Source organism: Vombatus ursinus, unplaced genomic scaffold, assembly GCF_900497805.2.
Source record: "Vombatus ursinus unplaced genomic scaffold, bare-nosed wombat genome assembly UNPS02014779.1, whole genome shotgun sequence".
Classification (NCBI taxonomy): Eukaryota; Metazoa; Chordata; class Mammalia; order Diprotodontia; family Vombatidae; genus Vombatus; species Vombatus ursinus.
In genome coordinates, this window is record NW_020954557.1 from 57,150,812 (window position 1) to 57,171,039 (window position 20,228).

Below are 20,228 nucleotides of genomic sequence, written 5' to 3' on the forward strand. Positions count from 1 at the left end.
CACTGGATTATGCTGTGTATTCTTGGGCTCCATTTTCTTCTTTGAGTCTGTGACTTGGACACATGTATGTTATTTGTTGTCTCTCATGATAGAATTTAGTCTTCTCGAAGGTAGAGATTATTTCATTCTTGCCTTTATGTTCTTGTTGCTGTTGTTTGTCATTCTTCTCGATTAGAAGACCATGACATTATGGAGGTGATGCCATGACATGCAAGTGAGTTGGATTTAAGTGAGGAAGGGCTGTGCAGAGTCACCAGTCTTACTTTCTTCTCCAGAGCCATCTGAGTCCAGCAGCCAGATGCACACCAGGACGACTGGCTAAACAAAGCTTTTGAGAAAGTATCTCATACTAGTCTTATGAAGAAGAGGAGAAATATGAATTAAGCAATAATGTAATCAGAACTGGTTGGATGCCCAGTTTCAATCGGTTAATTATTCAATGTCAATATAGTAGGAGGTCTCCACTGAAGAATTTGTACCTGGCCCTGTGCTGTTTAACATTTTAATCAATAACTGAGATAAAGGCACAAATGGCTTGCTCATCAAATTTAAAGATGACATAAAAGTAGGAAGGACAACTAATGCTGTGGATAACAGCTTCAAGATCTAAAATACGGATTCTTAACCTTTTCTATGTCATAGACCCCTCTGAAAATCTGGTGAAGATCTGGTGAGTGCATTAAACACATAGAATTACAAAGGAAACTAGGGATACTGAAATACAATCGTCAAAATATATATATTTTTAAAAATCACAGACAGTTAAGAACCCTAGAGTTAAAAAAATTGGAGATATTAAACCTGAAGAACACTCACAGGGTAGAGGGACATATGATTGCTATCCTGAGGTATTTGAAGGCCTGTCAATTAGAGGAGTCACTGATCTTGCATTTGGATCCCAGTGGGAAGAACCAAGAACAATGAGTTAAGGCTGAAAAGAAAATCTAGGATTGATGTCAAGACTAAATTTCTAGTAATCAGAGCTGTCCAAAAGTAGAATGGACTGCCTAGGAACGTGGTGGATTCCCCCTTTTTGTAGGTCCTAAAGCAGACACTGGATTACCACTTGCTGGTATATTATACTGGAGTTCCTTTTAAGTAAAAGTAGGACTAGACTACTACAAAGATATCTTACAATGCATCTTCTGTGATTCATCATCCCTTACCTTGCAAATCTAAGTAGTTGCCAAATCTTCTCATTTTTATTTCCACAACATCTGTTCTTTTTTCTTTATTCATATGGTCAGGACCTTAGTTCAGACTCTCATTACCTTCTGCCCAGACTACTGCAATAGATTCCTAATTGGTCTCCCTGCCTCAAGGTTCTTTCCATTCCTATTCATTCTTCACACAGGTACCAAAGTAACCATGTCATTTCTTAATCAATAAATTTTAGTGACTCCCTAGTGACTCTAAGATCACAAATTTCTTCTTTTTCTTGTCCCGTTCAAATTTCTATTTTATGTATTTTTAAAAATGTACATATGTGTTGGTATAATACTACATATATGTATGCATATTGCTTGGATGTTCAAAATTCTTTACTGACAGAGATGTACAATCAAAAAGGTCTGGAGACCACTGTTCTAGACAAATTGAAAAACTAGCTGTCCCTTGAAAATTCCATTTCCCATTTCAATGGCAGCACTCTCTGCAATGCTTCTAGGGATGGGGAATCTGCGGCCTCGAAGCCACACGTGGTCTTCTAGGTCCTCGAGTGTGGCCTTTGGAATGAGTATCTATGAAGTTTGGATTCAGTCAAAGAGCCACACTTGAGGACCTAGAGGGCCACAAGGTCTGCAGATTTTACTCCTTCATTAGACACACCTTTGAGAATCATCCTCTTCCATCAAGGCTCAGTTCAACACTGTATTTTCTTCTCCAATTTCCTGTAGTAGTTTCCACTTTGCCTTTATCAAAGGGGATATATCTGTTCATTTCATTTCCCACTGGAGAATGTGAGCCTCTAAGGAAGACAAACCATTTTATCTTTGTGATCTTACACCCCAGCAGAGTTCCCCACATAGAGCAGGTCTTAATGTCTATTCTACTGAATAAGACTTTTATCCAGATTGAAACATTCCTTTTGTATTCTTTCATACTTTATCTCTGGGTTTGGTGTATTTCTGAACACAGACTATTTCCATACATTAGGGAAAATGGGTTGTTCTGAAGCAGGTAAGAAACAAGCCAGAGGCAGCTACATGTATGTGTGTGTGTCTGTGTGCACGCGTGCGTGCGTCCACATGTGCATTTCAAGGGCAAGATAGATGAAGAGATGCTCAAGAGAATGCCAGATGTATTCCTTCATCAAACCCCAAGTGATTTTATTCTGCATAGTATCTTTACAGCATCAAGTCCTAAGTGTGCTTTCTGTTTTGTTATTTAGTCCAATGTAGGAGCAGTGCTGTCATTGCTCACATTTCTACCTTTGAAGCACAGACCCAATGGATTTATAACAGTATGAATAAGTAAAATAAAAGGTTGCTGTTTATTAATTTTTTAAAAATTCTTTGCTTTTTTCCTGCAATTCTAAATAAAAATACATGTAGATTCTTGAAAAAACTGCTTTTAGGAAGGCAGTGTGACATAACAGAATAAACACTGTATTTTAAATGAGGGGCCCTGGGTTCAAGTCCCAGCTGTGTAACCTTGTTCAACTGATCTCTGAACTTTAATTTCCTTATCTGTTAAAGGTCAATAAATACATATGCTATCTCACAAGGAGTTCCTAGCATTGTATCTAACTACAAGGTACTTCAAAGACTTAAATCAGGAACGGATTTTGAAGGACAGTTAGTCCAATCCCCTAATTTATAGAAAAGGAAGATGAGGCACAAAGAAGTTAAATGATTTATCTGCTTATGGTCACACGACACAAATGAGAGCGCTGGGATTTTAATTGGGATCCTCTGAATCCAAATCCAGTCAACTTTCTTCTGATTCATGCCACATATCCAGTATTATCATTTGGAAAAGAACATTAATAAAAGTACACTGCAATTCAGATAGTTATAAGTTTATATAAAAGTTTTTCTACCATATACTTTTTATAAACCATCCTGGAGAATAAAGGATAAGCAGCAAGATTGAAAAAAAAAAACTTTTTTCCATTCTGAAATAAGTTTATTCCTCCCCTTTTGGGAGAAGGAAGGGAAAACGACAATATGAATTTTTTAAAAAAAAAGTCCTTCATATCTCTACTTTTGGATTATTCCCACTTAACTTTCTCTTCCTACCACCAACATCCTCATTTACAGGCACTTAATACTTCACACCTAGATCAATGTATGGGACAGGGCTCTCTCATTTTAGCCTTTCTTTCCTGCAGTTTATCCTGATCTGAACAGAAGGTCAAACAGTTCAAAAGAAATAATGGGAAAAATCCAAAGAAAAAGGAATTAGAACTAGCAGTTCTCAAACTATAACACAACATCAAAACTATTTAAAACTGGTTAAAAAAAAAAAGTAGTTCTCAGTGGAACAGACTAACAAAGTAATGCAGGGCTTGAAAAAACCCAACAACACAAATTATTGGGATACAAACTTGCTATCTGATATGAAGAGTAGAAAGCAAAAAACAGATTTAGATGAGCATCTTTCACTACATACCACATTAAGTGATAAAACAAATTGTCACACTCCTAAAAAAAATTGGGCCAGACATACAGTGTACTCTATGTATGTTTCACATAATTATGGTTGATAGATAATTCATAATCAGCCAAGAAAAGAGATTATACAAAAAAAAAAATTTTTAATGCTTTTCCACAGAAATCAGAAACAAAGTAGGTATCTATTAATGGGTAACTGCTAAGCAAACTATGGTAGATAAATGCAATGGAATATTATTGTGTTGCAGAAATGATCAATATGAAGAATTCAAAGAAAGATGGGAAGACATATGAATGATGTAGTGGGATAAGCAGAATCAGGAAAACAATATACACGATGACTACAACAATATGAATAAAAAAGAAGAAAAAAAAGGAAACTGAATGCTGGTCCTAGAAAAGAGATAATGTACCTCTCTTCCTTCTCTGAAAAGGTGAAGGAGACTAAGGTGTGGAACATTGCATATACTATAAGACTATGTTAGTTACTCTTACTGAACTGGTTTTTTCCTCTTTCGCTATTTTGTTCTTTGTTACAAAGGATGGCTTGTTGGAGAGGCATACAGAACATCCCAAAAGTCAAAGCAGCTGTAAGCTAAAGATACACATTGTGTATCTGGAAATGAAGATGATGTTTTAAAAAGCAAAAGATACCAAGTCTTTAAAAAACTTCTATACCAATAAGATGAATGGAACTAGAGTAAGTAGAGAAGCCAGTGACTGGGGGAAATCTCTGAATCAAGCATTTCTCACAGAAGTCTTATATCAAAGATACACTGAAAATCAACAAATTTTACATTAAAAAATCAACAGAAATTTCTAAGACCAAGAGGCATTCATTCTCTAATGGGTAAGTGTCAAAATGAAGAGTTTCAAAATAAGAAAGGAATTCTAACCATAAACACAGGAAAATACACTAAGTCACTAAGAATAAGAGAAATACCAATTAAACCAAATCTAAGTTATTGCCCTCAAACCCAACAAATTGACAAAACTCACAAAATATGAGTCATGATATTGGACGGACTGAGGGAAGAAAGCCACACTAATTGACTGCCAGTGGACCCATGAATTAGAATAACTGTCCTGGAAATAATTTTGGAATTATATGAGAAAAGCTAATGGGTCATCTATGCCCTCGAAGTGACTACCCCATGATGGTCAATGACAGAAAGAAAGGTTCCACTTATACCAAAATATTCATCACATCACATTTTTTTTTAAATTGCTTTTTGGTGAGGCAATTGGGGGTTAAGTGACTTACCCAGGGTCACACAACTAGTAAGTGTCAAGTGTCTGAGGTCAAATTTGAACTCAGGTCCTCCTGACTCCAAGGCCGGAGCTCTATCCCCTGTGCCACCTAGCTGCCCCCCACATCACTTTTTGTAAAAGTAAAAAACCAGAAACTAGGTACCTGGGTATTTGAGAATATGAACTTCAATATAGAGTATTCCAAAAGTCTCAGTGTAGTTTTTTAAGCTTTCACTTAAAGGAAAAGTTTGCTACAGAAATGTTGATCAAGACATGTTTAAGTTTCAGTTTTAAACTACACTGAGACTTTTGAGACATCCTGTATATTAATATAATGGAATACTACTGTGCTTTAAGGAAAAATAAATATTAGGAATTCAAAGCAACATGAAAAGACTTCCACGAACTGAGGTTGAATTAAGAAAGTACAAAATGCCTACAATAATATAAAAGACAACACAACTCAGATTAAATTAAATGACCAATATCTGCTGCAGATGACTGGTGTTGGAACATACTACTCTCCTCTCAGGAGAAAAGTGATCGACTGTAGGTAGAACATAACATTTGATTGAATATCTTGATGCAGTTATATTTAGTTATTTTTGTTATAAGGTCAGGGGGTGGAGACTGTTGGGAATGAATGCACAAAAGAAACTGTTAACAAAACTTTTTTTTTTTAAGCCTGCTTATCCTCTTTCTTTAATAAGGATGTCTTCTGACCCTTGTGTAGGATACTCCAAAACAATGGGGAAATACCAGTTTACAAGTCGTTTTGTTAATATTTTCTTTATCATCTTTTCCCATAATAGTGTCTATTATTTTTTCTACACATTTGGTATCTTCTTTTATTTCATATACCTTGAAAAATCAATCTCACAATACTCCCTAAATTTTATCGCCTCCAACAGCTTTTCCCACCTTTAGTTTCTTTCGTGTCATCTCTACTTTCTCATGCAGGATATCAGGATTATAATGTTATCGTCCAAATGTGGTCACTACATTCTAAATGATGATAAAAAGTTTGTTTAAAAATGATCACTTTTTCCATTTTTTTTTCCCGTTTGTTGTCTTTCAGTTTCATCTTTAAATACCCATGTAATATTTTGATTTAACTGGATCTCTCATCAAACTTTACATAAACTTGTTTCCCCACCACTGTTTTTGTGCTGTTCTGCTTGAAGATACTACTCATAATTTTTTAAAAACTGAACTCTATAAATTTCTGGAAAGCATTTTGGCCTTTTGAAAGGCATTTTGCTGTTTGCTGGCTAAGCTGATTTTTAGATTGTTTTGTTTTCCTTGTTTGAGAGATTGATTTCCATTGGTTAAACTTCCTTTAAAAACTGTAAGTTTATCAATGTCTGTTATTTATTTCCTATTTCTAGTATAAACAGCTTATTTACATTAGTTTGACTGTAGTCACTTCAAGTACATACTGAGCTTCACATTTTAATTTGTTATTTTGGTTTAATATTGATTTGGGTCTTCGCTTTAACAAACCTGTGGTCTGACTATGTACACAGCTGACTGGGAAATGATCCCCACATTGGTAATCAGTTCTTTCCCATCTGTTAAGTAAAGATCAATTTCATTTCATTTTTTTGCAGTGCAAAGGCTTATGAAGCAATGCGATATGAGATGACCAATGTTCTATTAAATTATGTTCCTAGTTGCCTTTAGATGCATGATAAAAACAACCCTGCCAACTCCTTCAACAAAGAAAACCAGTATAGGAACCATTCTACTGTTTAGGTGTTTTGTCTTCTGGTTCCCTATACTGTTAAGAAGATCTAGGCCTTCTTAACTAAGGCTGTAAGTGGCAGAAAAGTTGCTGACCTGCACTAGGGGAAGACTTTTCTTACTAGGAGCTTCTTCCATCAATGAAATCACAGTCTAATCCTTATTACCTAAAAATGTCAAAACTGCTATGGCTTTAGTTCCAGTAGGATGTCCAGCTTATCACTGGACAAAGATCTTACATTTGGAGTACTAATTGCTAAAAGTTTAAAGACAATCTGTAATAATTCTTTCTATCCTGTACACTTTCCACCCATTCTGCTATTCTGTCCCTACCACTGCTGAAGTAGTATACACAGGCCTGAGAGGGTTTTTGCACTTTTCTTTGTCTGAAACACTGATGATGTCAAAGAATTCGCATATTGAGGATATATATGCCTCTGTAGAGGTTAGGCAGGACCACAGAAAGTACCCTGGCCTATATTCAAAGCCTTTCCAGCAGAAGTAGGGTAAATGTATAAGAAAGTCTACTAAGGAGAATATAAGAATGTATGTGAGTTACAATATTTACACTTGGGAAAGGATGAATTTTCTTAACACTGACTAGTGTTTCCTTAACACTTAACACTGCCTGGCAGGGACAGGAAGCAAACAAAAACAAGGTTTTTGTCTTCATAACTCACAACCAAATGAGAAAACACAAATATATTAAATCTTAAAGTGCTATGTAAATAAGAAGTATAATTACAATATAGTTAGGGGCTAACTTACATACAAAAGCAAAGTTAGAGTACAAATGATTGACTGTCAAAATGATTATTATAAACTTTAAATACAACAGTATCTCTGGGAAGCTGGAGATCAAGGTGGGCAAACAAGAGTGGTAAAGAAAGGCCTTATGGAGATACTGGGTCACCAACAAGAATATGATAAATGGGTAGAATTTGGATAGGAGAGAAAAACAACTTTCCACATGGAAAGAATCTGTCTAGGCAAATACAATTTGTCAACATATGCACTACTACAGAAAACGTCTATTTAAAGCTGGGCTTGAGGAAACATGTGAGGTGTCTTTGGATCAAATGAAAACAAAATAAAATTTAAAAACCCATAACGGAGTAAATATCAAAAGAAACTGAAATGTGTCCCAAACATCTAAAGGAAGGGAAAACTTCATTTCTAAAATTTTCTTGTTCAAGACCATGTACAGGAAAAAGGAAGCCCCTTAACTCTAAACCCTAAACACCAATTCCCAATTCCTCTTTTCCACTTCTGACTCAGAGAATTTTAATCAAAAATGCATTCTTTACCTCTGGAAAGGGTGGGTCAAATGATTGACCTATTGTTGCACTCAGAATTCTTCTCAGATTTTTAAGACTCAGAGTCTGTGGCACCCTACTATTAGACTGTCAGCTTCTTGAGGGTGGGATCTTAGGGGTGGCTGTGATGGGTGGGAACAAATTCAAACAGCTTATTCTTTTGCAAAACAGGCCAAATCCAGTCATTCAGTGCCTGGCCCTCTGAATACAACTTCACCTTTCCACCCCTAAACTTCCCCAAAATGTCATGTCCTGTTTAACATACTGCCTTAGAGAATCAAAGCAAAAAGAAAAAAAAATTAATGAAATCCTCTCACCATCACATACGCCTTATTTACAAAAACCAAAAACTGAAATAATCACATTTGTTGCTTAATACTTTAAGACTTATTTCCTATGGCTTTCTTAAAGTTTGGAGAAGGAAACGGCAAATCACTCCAAGTTTCTTGGAAAGATACCCCAAATGGGGTCACGACTGAAATGACTGAACAATCTTAAAGTTATTTTAAACTGCCTTTCTTCAATATAGTTTTTAAAAGGGGAAAACAAACATAAAACATCCTCACCAGGATGATTCTTTTGCCCTTAAACTTTCCAAAAAGCAGGAGACAGGGAAATGACTTGCCTATATGGTAAAAACCATATTATTATTCTGATGAAAATTAATTGAGAGCTGGCTTACTTGCAAAATGAAGTGACTAATAACCTAGCTAAAGTAAGCAAAGATTCAGCTGAATTTGCCTAAGGTAATACTTTGGGGTGGCAAAAATATTTAATTAGTATTTTTAAAGCTTAGTATTGCTTTGGTGTGCCTCTGATATATGAAAGTATTTAATTATGATGTGATAACTAAATAAACTAAAAAGAATAAGCAGTTTTTTTTAAATGGATGAAAAACATTTCTAGACCTAGATCATTGTGAACCAGATGACCAAAAGCAAATGGGTCTAGCAAAGACAGTGATTTGTGACTTTTGACCAGACCCACTTATGGCTGGGGTAAGCAACAAGGAGGCTCCCAGAAAGCTTTGGGACTCTGCCAGCGCTCACTGCCAGAGCCCGCTCATAAGCTCTCTTCCTCCTGGAGAAACTGGAAGACCAAGGAGAAGTCCTTCTGGGTATAGCCCTTGGCACACATCATCCTATAGATCTGTGTGACAAGCCCCTGAGAAGGACCACGCTTTTTGTTCTGGTAACAGAGTTCTGTGCCAAACCCAGATCCTTGGCTATAAGCAATGCTCCAAATTCACCCTCGTAATTATTAGTAGAAGGTACTCCATCCATTACCCCTGGTACAGGATTGTAAGTGTCACTTGACCAACAATGACCTGAAATCACATTCAGAATTTTAGCCAACAGTTTTGGGTCAAGACCCAACCTGATTCCAAGATTCATTATTTCAGCAGTCCAGATCATGCTGATGCCAAATAGCATGTTGTTGCCTATCTTTGCTGCCTGTTCGGTTCCCACCCTCCACAATATACCACGTTGATCTCACGCATCCACGCAATTCTTTGGCAGCAGCAAACTCCTGCTCCGCTTCTCCGAACATGAACGTCAGGTTCCCAGCTTGAGCAGCTCCCACCCCACCAGAAACAGGGCTATCCATGAAAACTGCTCCAATTTTTTCAACTTCGTTTGCCAGCTCTTTTGACACCACAGAGTCAATTGTACTAGACACTATTAATAAAGAACCCTTCTTCACTTTCTTGAGAATCCCATGAGGTCCCATGTAAGCTTCTAATGCATTATTGCTGGTAGGCAGCATCGTAATAATTCGGTCTGCTTTCTCTGTTACATCTGCTGGGGAAGACGTAAACCTGTTCCCCATCTTTGAAATCTTCGCATGCTTCTGGAAATACATCATAAAGAATGAGAGGATATCCATGTTTGATGAGGTTTTTGGCCATTGGATTTCCCATGTTGCCCAGTCCAATAAATCCAACTGGAGTCTTAGAAGCCACTGACCTAGAACACACCGTGGCAAGGCTGGCCTGGCCCACTCCCTGCCACCAACCCAGGCCCAGCAGGCTGCTGGCCCGCCTCCCCCCACAACCACCAGTGAGGCTGCCATGCTGCAAGCGAGCAGCCGAAGGAGCACCTCAAATTAAGCACTTATGTCAGGCACTCTGCTTTAACCTCTCTAGGTTCAATTTCCTTCCCTGTAAAACAGAGGAGTTGGACTGGATCATCTTTAAGGTCTTTTTCAGCCCCCAAATTCTTTATGTAATAGATATATTTAGTTAAATGTACTATATTATTTAACTTTTATAAATATCTGGGGGAAAAAATAAGCAACGTACTTTTATTAAGCACCCAATATGTGCCAGAAACTATGGGACTTAAAGTAGCAAATTAGATTCCAAATAAAAATCTCAACCAAAATTCTTTCAGTAGTTTATTGGTTCAGTTAATATAAGTAACAGAAAAAAATAATGGAGAAATTCTCTGGTGTTTTATCAACAGCATAGCTCTAAAATTATCAGCTTTATGGAGTGTGTGAACTATTCAAGTTAACTCTAATGACCTTACAACTATTTTATCACTATAATAACTGCACTACCATATTTTACAATGATCAAACAAGAGCCAGAAAGTACTCCTTTTTTAGACTTTATGTTAAAATATAAGCAACATTTCAAGTTAATTTAAAAGAAGGCAAAAGATTAACTTAAGAACAGGTAAAGGTTTTTGGGATAGAAAAATAAATAAGTCTAATACGATGCTATATGTACTTGTTTATGTAAGTGAAGGAAGTTTTATTGACTATTTTTGCAACTAATTTCCATTTTATTCTTGGAAATCTCAAGCTACATTAAATACATCTCTCCTATATTTAAGCCAACAATGGATATTTAAAGAGAAAAAAGCCAAGCTCTTTTCAACAAGATGGAAATTATAATAGTTGCTTATATTCAAATTTTGAGTCTACTATAAAATTTTCAAAGTTTAAAATTTGATAACAAAGAAGAAAATACCTGCTTTAAAACTAACTGATGATTTAATTGAACAATACCATGCTTTTGGATTTACATTCCACATTAGGTAAGCTGAATTATGATGCTGACATAACTTTCCAACAAAAAACCTGAAATACACTAAGCTTCTTGTAAGACACACACAGACTAAAGTGGGAGGGATCTTAGGGGTGGCTGTGGTAGGTGGGAACAAATTCAAAAGCTTGTTATTTTGCAAAACAAGCCAAATTCAGTCATTCAGTGCCTGGCCCTCTGAATACAATTTCACCCTTCTACTCCTAAACTTCTCCAAAATGTCACGTCCAAACATACGGCCTTAGAGAATCAAAGCAAAAAATAATAATAATAATAATAATGAAATTCTCTTACCATCACATACGCCTTATTTACAAAAACCAAAAACTGAAATAATCACATTTGTTGCTTTAAGACTTTTTTCCTACAGCTTTCTTAAAGTTTGGAGAAGGAAATGGCAAACCACTCCAAGTATCTTGGAAAGATACCCCAAATGGGGTCACAAAGAGTCAGACACGACTGAAATGACTGAACAATCTTAAAAGTTATTTTAAACTGCCTTTCTTCAACATAGTCTTTAAAAGGGGAAAACAAACATAAAACATCCTCACCAGGATGATTCTTTTGCCTTTAAACCTTCCAAAAGCAGGAGACAGGGAAATGACTTGCCTATATGGTAAAAACCATAGTTATAGGCAGACTTAAGTTAAGCTGGTCTTTACATATGCATGTATACACACCTATCCAAAGCTGATCTCAAACCTTTTACTGGCATAAATAAGGAAAATAAATATATCACTTTAAAATGAATTTTGACGTCACATTTCGTTATAAAGAATTTACTTGTAGCTATGTATTCATAATTTTTTAAGGCTCTAATGATTTACCTTGTTAACAAATTTCAAATGTAGCTAAATTAAATGATACAAGCATTTTGTCATTTAGAAGGTTAAAATCTGATACAGTATAAAAGCTGTGACTTCTCCTTGGGCAGCCCTTGTTGACTAAGTGCTAAAAAAAAAGGCATTTGCCATTATAACGGCACAAAAACTATGGCCTCCAAGTGTTACCTACTCAGGCCTTTTAACAAATTTGTTAACACTCTTAGTTATATTACTCCACCTTTCTCTTAGTGTGAACTGGTATCAATTATTTAGCCAATTTTATTATGTTATTAAAATACCTGCTGATTAAACGTGAACCAAAGTGTCACTTTAAAGAAATGTAAAATAAATAGTACTACTGAACTGCAATGCTCCCCAAATGTCTAAAACTGAAGTTGAAGTTAATTATGTTGGCAAAAGTGATAACATAAAACATTTCAAGAATTTGCACAAAATGCACGCTTTTTTCTTCCTTTGCTATAAAGGGCTTATTTTCCCAGCCCTGGTTAAGGCTATGTAAATGACAAAAGGGCTAAACACACAAGTTTTTAACAAAAGAGACTGAGACTTCACAAAGAGAGGTGATTATACTTTTTAAAAAATAACAACACATTACTTATTTGAGAATTTGATACAAAATAAGCATTAACTTTATAGTATCCAGTATCACACTCTGCAATTTCTACATAAAATGTAAAATTTGACACAGCCACCACCTCTAGTTTCCTCAATTAAAAACCTTTTTGAAATAGAAATAGCACACAAACAAGCCAATACGAAAATATACAAATAACTACCACTGTATTGTTTATCTCTTACCCAGCAAGGTAAGAAACAACCTTTTAATACTTTAATTTTGAGAGTATTAAACAACTAGTGTGAAAAACAAGCTGCATGTAAACTATTTCTACTGCCTGTGCTTCAATGACTAGCTGAGGCAACCTGTTATAGGAGGTGTTAATTGGCAATAGGAGTACAAGTCAGAAGCATGTTCCCCATCGTCCTAACCCAGCAAGGCTAGGTCATTAAAGTGGAAATGAATTCTTTCATGTCGACTTAACCCTTTCTGTGCTTGATTTCAGCTGTTTTCCCTCAATTAATTTAAAACTTGTTACTTTTTAGAGTTTAAAAAAATGCTTACCAAAAAAAAAAAATCCTCAGGCTGACAGTTCCAATGGATATATTATTCAGAAGGCAAGGAGAATTAATTGCAATAACCCCCCCCCCTTGTCCTCCTAAAATAAAAACTGTAATTCTATTTGCTAATTTTAACATTAAACAAAGATGTAGGCTACATAGAGACAGCATTTTAAATAGAAGACATTCAGTTATTTGTACTGATTTAAGCTGAATTTCTAGATATGGAATGTGAATGTCCTGTTCTCTGATGGCCTTAACCCTGAATAACTATGCGAAGAGTATAAATGTGAATTGAATTATTTCCAAAATGTCCTCAGTGTGTCCAAAGAAGAATCTTCTGAGACAGATACATCTTCAAATGTATTTTGAATTGGTCCACCTTTCTAATTATATTCCATTATTCTGAGAAGGTGTACAGCCACAGCATATCCTGATGACTGGTTGCCAAAAAGTCAAAATTCCTTTTATGGCAGGATCTCAGAGGTTTCCAGATGGCACATTAATTCTCAGAAAGAGAAAGAAATAAAGAGAGAAAGAGAAAAAGAAAAGAAAGAGAAAGGAAGAAAAGAAAGAAATGGGGATGTTAAAATTTTTTTTAGCATTTTTAGTAGAATATTATGTATCTACATTTCTATATATTTTTAAATGGTAACCACTCGAATAACAAAATATCAAAGTAGTGGTTTATACAAAATACTTGGATTACTTTTCTGTTGGTTTTTTTTCCCCTTCTAGTCTAGACCAGTGATTCCATCCTTGTGCTCTCTCCACCCAGGCAAAAAATTATCTTCTTAGATAGTTGTCTGAGGGCACTAAGAGGTGAAAGTACTTTGCCCATGGTTATAGAGCTAGTATAGGTCAAAGGCATAACTTGAACCCAGGTCTTCCTGATTTCAAGGCAGGCTCTGTCTTCATTATATGATCTTTTTTGAACATTAGTTTTTATTGTAAAAGCTTACAATGCAACTTTTATACTTGAATAATCTTTTCAATTGTTTTCTTAAAATTTAGAGATTTCCAAATAATCCATTGACATGTGGTGACTCAGTAAATATTTGCTGATAATCAAGATCAATTAATTTATTTCACCTATTAATAAAATGTAGCCAGCTTTTAGGTAAATGGTAGACAGGACCTAGTATTAGTCTAATACCTCTACTAACAAAGAGAATACCTTCCTGTGAATTCACTGTCAGAAATTCATAGTCAGAAGTAAAAAAAAAAATAAGTATATAGGGAGTATTAAGTCAATATGGATAAATACATTCTCTCTGCCATCTTGCTCCTTTTTTTCTCCCTGATACATTGCCTTATTCCTCTCACTTCTACCTACTTCCCAGGGTTGTTGGTATGACCAAATAAGAGGACTTACGCAAAGCTGTCCTATAAAGTCCTTCAGTGCTCACACATGGAAATAAGGCAACATTAGGGCTGGTTGCCTGGGAAATCCAATCCTCTATGCTATCTTTAAGGTTACATTTCTGTCCCTCCAAAAAAAGTGTCACATTGATTTTTCAACTTTTCATTCAACTTTATATTCACTTTTTAACCTTCATGTAATGGATAAAAGTGGAGAACTTGGACGATATGAAACAGCCTAATTTGCCCCAGGCCCAAAACTCTCACTAGGAGTGACCCTGACTCCCTCTTTCCTATGATCAGTGTTGGGATTCTATACCATCTGTTTCATGAGATTAAGGGTTATGTCTTGTATTAATCAATCACCCATAGGGTGGGGGGTGGGGGTAGTCCATCACTCAATGCTAACCCACTAAAAGTGAACAGACAGCACTGCATGATCTTTGATATAGACCAGAATTTCACCTCCATAGGATTTAATAGAGGCATCATAGTATAGTTGCTTCAAGACTTAAAAAAACAAAGCCACCAAAAAGTATCTAGGAAGGGGCAAGAACGTGCTTTCTTTGAGAGACTAAAGAGCTTTATACCATGAATCAGCAACACTGACTCTTACAGCAGTCTGCAATATTCTAGAATAATGGTGTCAAACTCAAATATGAAACAAGGGCTACTAATTCATGCACAAGGATCATTGTGGGCCGCACACTAAGTTTTAAAACGCAAACTATTTTTATTGTATTTGTATTTATTTTATTAAATACTTCCTAATGACAATTTTATCTGATTTGGGCCTCACCTGACAATGTTGGCTGCATGCAGCCTATGGGCAGCATGTCTGACACCTCTGCTCTAAGAAGCCTTGTTCTCTTATTAGGCCAATGACTCTCTACTGAAGTCTTGTGATCATTTGCTGATAATGCTTTGATAAATGCATACATTCAATTACCAATAAATTATAATTAAGGGGGATTCTAAATTAACTCCTGTGGAAGCTAACAGCTAACAGTTTAAATGTAGACCCAGTTTCCTATAATCTTATAGGTTCTGGTTACAGAACTTATAGCTCAAAAGAATGTTAAGGGAAATAAGAAATCCATCTTATTCTTAATTGTTAAAATTGGTAAACCTGGCCAAAAGAGACAAGTCATCAACCCAATTTCATAAAGATAGTGTCAAATCAGCAACTAGAATTAAGGGCTCCTGCTTCCTGGTGTAGGGGCTCTTTTTCAAAGTATTTATAAAACATTTTTTTTTCCTTCACACAACACAAAACTTTTCTGCTTTTTACTTCTCATGTTGAAGATAGTTTTTTTTTGAATGAATAAACTGAGAACAAATATTAGATCCTTAAGAAAAAAACTAGCATACAAAAGAATTACAATTTGGGAATGAGGTGAGGAAGAGGCAATGCATATCTCGGATTTCATATCTAGAAACTCCCAGTGAAGTAATTCCTTCTATCAACACAAATCTGCAACTGCTCTACAATTTACAGTCTTGAAGAGTTGCCTGAGAATGGCTTAGTGGAAAAGAAATAGCCCTACAACTCAACAAAAACTAGGTTCAAGTTTCCTCTCTGATACATGCTGACTACATGGTGAAGTCACCATATACCACCCAAATCACAACTATATCTTTAACTAATAAAATACCTATTGTTATATTTCCTCAGAATGAGAACAGTAATTATTATTATTATTATTATTATTATCATGTTTTTTTGTGAGGCAACTGGGGCTAAGTGACTTGCCCAGAGTCACACAGCTAGCGAGTGTTGTGACTGAGGCCTGATTTGAACTCAGGTCCTCCTGACTCTAGGGCCAGTGCTCTATCTACTGCACCACCTAGCTGCCCGGAGTAATTATTTTTTTAAATGAATCTTAAGACCATCTTAAAAGTTAAAGATATTTTCTCATATACCCTTTCATTTAGTAACAAATTTACTGTTATAAACACAAAATCTAGTGTTCCTTCACTGTCTAAGAAGCAGTAAATCACATTGACAAGATGTACTATGTTTTTTCCACAAGTCTTTTTTGACATTTACCATTAGATTTGGTATTGGAAAAAAAAAATTACTTTTTTCTCTTTTAAAATATAATTAGCTTGAAGACCAGGATTACTGTAGGAGAAGGCCAACTTTTCTCCAACTGGCTGGTAGGGGTTCTGTTAACCAGACACTCCTTCCTCTAAAGCAGGTTTGCTGGACTAATGACAGATGCCTCCAAAATTGAATCCGTAACTCTGGAATTCTGCACTGGTATAAGCTGATTCCTAGACCACAGAATATGGTTCATCCAAGGTCTGAGAAATTAATACTTGACTCATCCTGAGCTGACCGGGTAATCATGGACACAGCAGAGGAGAAAAAGGGAACAGATTCTTTTTAAGGTGGGGACAGCTTCATTTTAGATTAGCCGGTAAACCAGGTCTCTATTGGCATGAAAGAAAATTTTATACTATTAGTACTGCAGCTGGGCTGGACTATATAACTTCACCTGATTCTACCTTCAGGTACTGACTAAGGCAATTTCTCTACCTAGAATAAATTATTTCAAAGTGCTTTCAATACATTATCTCATTTAGAGAAAGAAAAGCTGAGTGAAATAAACAAGAAAAGCAGTAAGAAAGAACAGATCAGCAATGAAAAGAAGAGCTGTGTTGGTAAGAGGCAGAAAAAAATGAAATAAAATAGAAGTGAGAATAAGGAGAGACAGTACTGAAGAGGGATATAGAGATATATGATGAAATCTCGTTAAACCGCCTTCAGTTAGCTAGTAAATTAAGTTATCCAGAAGACACAACCCTTATTCTTAACTGGTTAATCAAGGTGTCACAAAGCTATTACTAAAAAGCACAGAAATTATCTTGTTATGTGAATAATTGTATAAAATAAAGTCTAAGTGAGGACAAGTTCTCTTAAATTTTGTGATTTTTCCCATTCATGATATTTTAGAAAAGAATTTCATAGCATAACATCAAATATTCCCAGTGCTTAGTAAGTGCTTAATAAATGCCTTTTTCATTCACTTATTCATACTGTAGAATCATTGAGCCTACAACCCACTAAAAATCCTAAGTATTTTTTAAAAAATTAATGCCACCTTGGTGTTTATAATGCTGATTTTTTAAACCAAGTGTTAAGATTTTACATTAATAATTACTCAATATCATCTTTTTCATGAAAATTCACCAGCTCAATGTCCTAGTCTGTAAAGATATTTTTGGATCTTGATTCTGTTTGTTGTCCAATGGTGAGCTATCCCTTACACCTCTGTGTTATTTGCTAATCTGATAAGCATGCCATTTATGATATTCAAAGTCAATTAACAAAAACGTTAAAAAGAGAAGCACTAAGCACAGCCGCCATGGGCAATCAAAAGAGAACTGGTCTTCCGCTCATGTTCGCAAACCATTTATGATGACGACCCACAGGGTCTGCTCCTTCGATGAGTCCCAAACCCCTCAAACAATTCTCTTGTCTAATCCACCTTTTCCCACAAGAACAGCAGGAGACGTTTCATTGAACTCTTTGTGAAAATCTAGATAAATTATATCAATAGTATGTCCTTTATCTACCAATTTAATAACTCTGTCAATAAAGGACACAAGATTGGTCTGGAATGACCTGTTCTTGAAGAAGCCATCTAGGTTCTTGGTTATCAATATTTTTCTTTTTTTTTTTTTAATAAATGTTCATTAGCCATCTCTTTAATAATCCATTTTAGAATTTTGCTAGGAATCAAAGTGAAGCCCCTATCCAATCTGCCAGTTCTTTTAGTACCCAGAGATGTAGTGTGTGTGTAATATATGCATCTTATATATGAATTACACAGAAATATATGCACATGCATGCATGCATGCATTCACGCTGCAGATTGCCACTGTGTCTTGGATGGTCTTGGAATCATCAATCAAAGAGTCAAATATTGTCTCTGCAACATATTGGATGCACTACAATGGGTAAATGAGGTAAGTATTTAGAGCCTTAGAAGATCAGGAGACTGTCAAATACTATGTGCTGTCAATCTGTGTCAGTTGAGGGAGTTTCTACAGAAGAAGTTCTCCATAGTGATGAAATCACTAGTTTGGATAGGAGGAAAAAGTGTGTGTGTGTGTGTGTGTGTGTGTGTGTGTGAGAGAGAGAGAGACAGAGACAGAGACAGAGACAGAGAGAGAGAAATATATCCATTTAAGTATCTCAATTCCAAATATTAGTGATAACTTTTTTGTTAGGAATATTTCACAAAGGACAAAATATTAGCATCATCGGAGCCATCTATCCAACTATTATTATTATTATTATTTTTTTTTTTGCTTAGGCAGTTGGGGTTAAGTGACCTGCCCAGGGTCACACAGCTAGTAAGTGTCAAGTGTTTGGTCTGAGGCCAGATTTGAACTCAGGTCCTCCTGACTTCAGGGCTGGTGCTCTATCCACTGCCACCTAGCTGCCCCCTATCCAACTATTACTAAAAAAAACAAAACAAAACAAAACAAAAAAACAACCCAGCTACCTCTGTGTATTCAAAGTTTGTATCAATTACAATTCTATCTGGAGCCTCAGAACAAGTTGTCAAATGTGACTGTATCTATAAACGTAAGTTTCCAAACTCTACAAATGAAATTAAATATAATATTTTTTACCATTCCTCCCCCATGATTATTTTTTAAATGTACTAATAATAGTATATGCAGATTACAACCTAGTCCTAGAATGTACTTATTTATAGTCATATGCAAATATTATCCCCATTTTACAGGTAAGGTTAAAAGAGGTTATGGCTTGCCCAAGGTTACTGCAAAGCTTCTAACTCAAACCCAGGTCTTCTCACTACAAAACTAGTATCCTTTCTACTATTTTAGTCTTTTTCTCTAGGCTTAAACTAAAGCAAAATAAATACCTGCCCAAGGAGGAATCATTTAGCTGTATTAATTTGCCCAAGTCATCAGGGTAAAGTGATCAAGTCTTCAATGTTCCAGCAACTCACACGAACCATCATCTAATGGCGTTATAGGTTTCTTTGTTCTGTTTAGCTTGACATAACAGCTAACTTGACATCATGAGGCAACTACTGAGTGGTAGAAACATCTGTGGATCTGGAATTGGAAAGCTTGGAGATCTGAATCCTGGCTTTAACAAGTTACTAGCTGTTACCTTGATGATGATGATGATGATGATGATGATATTTATGATTTTAATAATAGTAGTAATAGTATAAATCACCATCATATTAATAACTTTCATTTACATAGCGCTGTATAAGTATTATCTCATTTTATTCTCACAACACCTGGGAGGTAAGTTTTATTATTAGTCTCATTTTACAGATGAGGAAACTGAGGTAGAGAGAGGTCAAAAGACTTGCCCGAGGTCGTGTAGCTAATTGCAGGGGTCAGATTTGAATTCAAGTCTACCTGATTCCAGGCTCAGCCCTCTATCCACTGTGCCACCTAGTTACCTCCTTGATCAAATTACTTAAAAAAAAAAAAGTAGTTTATTCAATTGTAAAATGAAGATAAAGAAACAACTTAGCATCTACAATTCACCTAGTTCTATCATCTAAAATCTTTGTTCATGGAATTTTTTGTTCATTCATCCATTCTTTATCTATAAAAATTAGCAAAATATATTTGCACTACCTAATTCACAAGGTTATGAGTAAAGCATTCTGTCAATCTTAAAAACTACAGAAATATGAGTCATCATCAACTTGATATAGTGTTATTCTTTATAAGCTAATCCTTTCCAAAAAGACTCATGATTTCTTCCCTGAATTTTTTTAGTTAGGCACTCTTAGCTCTTTTGGGGTTAGTGTATGCAGAGGGGTCGAAGGAATTCTTTTGTTGTGACAGGGCCTCAGCCCAAGTGCTATGGGAAGCCATTGCCCAGAGAAGGAAGCACACCAAAAAAACAAAAAACAACAAC

At 35.7% G+C, this 20,228-nt stretch overlaps 1 protein-coding gene and 1 pseudogene across 1 annotated transcript in view; both read right to left on the minus strand.

Annotated features, from left to right (window-relative positions):
- PSMD14 (proteasome 26S subunit, non-ATPase 14) overlaps positions 1–20,228 on the minus strand; it is a 101,673-nt gene that overhangs the window by 50,920 nt on the left and 30,525 nt on the right.
- On the minus strand, positions 8,987–9,997 carry LOC114045872 (annotated as a pseudogene).